A 1,566-nucleotide genomic window follows, 5' to 3' on the forward strand; every position below is an offset into this window, starting at 1 on the left:
ATATAGATATAGATATAGATATAGATATAGATATAGATATAGATATAGATATAGATATAGATATAGATATAGATATAGATATAGATATAGATATAGATAGATATAAATTATATGGATGTAGAGAGATAGAGATAGAGATATAGAGACATAGATACAGATATAAATGATAAATATAAATATAGATAGATAGATATAGATAGATATGAATAGATATATAGATATAGATAGAGATACAGATATAGAGATATATGGAGATATAGATATAGATACAGATACAGATATAGATATAGATATAGATAGATATAAATTATATGGATGTAGACAGAGATAGATAGAGATATAGAGATATAGAGACATAGATACAGATATAAATGATAAATATAGATATAGATAGATAGATATAGATAGATATGAATAGATATATATAGATAGAGATACAGATATAGAGATATATGAAGATATAGATATAGATACAGATACAGATATAGATATAAATATAGATATAGATATAGATACAGATACAGATACAGATATAGATATAAATATAGATATAGATACAGCTATAGATATAGATATAGATACAGCTATAGATACAGCTATAGATACAGCTATAGATACAGCTATAGATACAGCTATAGATACAGCTATAGATACAGCTATAGATACAGATTTATATGGATTGATACACATGTGAACCAATGTGGGGGACAAAAATTACCATGAGGAGCACTAAAAGGAGAGTAAAAAGGATGGGAATAGCAGCACACAGGATTCAGAACCATCCTGAGTGGGTTTCACCTTAATCCAAGCAAGTGTAAGAACTGAAACATCTCCCTGCTGCTCCATGAAGGATTTATCCCCAAACATTTGCTCTCACTACCCAGAAAAAGGAGGATTTAGGGCCTTTTCCCAGACCTCTGTGCTCGTATCTCTCCCAGCACACTGCTGGCATCCATCAGGGAGCTCCACATCCCCTACCCCTCTGCCCCACATTTTCAGCCTCTCCACACCACAAGGGAAATGTTGTTGGGTTGATTTTTTTTTTTTAATCTCCTTCCCCCTCCAGTTTTATCGCTTGGTTGTTTATTTGGGTTTATTGCCTTCCTTGTTCGTTTTGTCCTTTCGTTTACTCAGTCCCCCAGGCTGCTGAAATGAGGCACTGAAAAAGAAAATATAGGACAAATAATTATTATTTGCATGTTCTCTGGAACAAGCCAAGAAAGAGTCTCTGGGGAGAGGGTGGGATTCGCCTCTGTTTGTTTCCTCAGAGGCAATATTAAATGGAAAAACGTGGAAAGGCGGCTGGAAGAGTTAACCCTTCCCAGAGCCACGTCCTGCAGCGTGGAGAGAGGGCTGAGATCCTCCAGCAGCAGGATGGAGACAGAGGATGAATCAGAAAAGGTTCCCTGGTGTTCCCTGGTGCTTTTGGCTTCCCACCAAGCAGAAACAATGGAAAAAACAAAAGGAAAGAGGAATCCCTGGCAGGGAGCAGAACAAAGCCCTGGGAAAAGCCAAAGGCAGGGTTATTCTAGGAAAGGAGAGGAGAAAGGGGAAAGGAGAGAAAGG

Source organism: Parus major, chromosome 24 (assembly GCF_001522545.3).
Source record: "Parus major isolate Abel chromosome 24, Parus_major1.1, whole genome shotgun sequence".
Lineage (NCBI taxonomy): Eukaryota > Metazoa > Chordata > Aves > Passeriformes > Paridae > Parus > Parus major.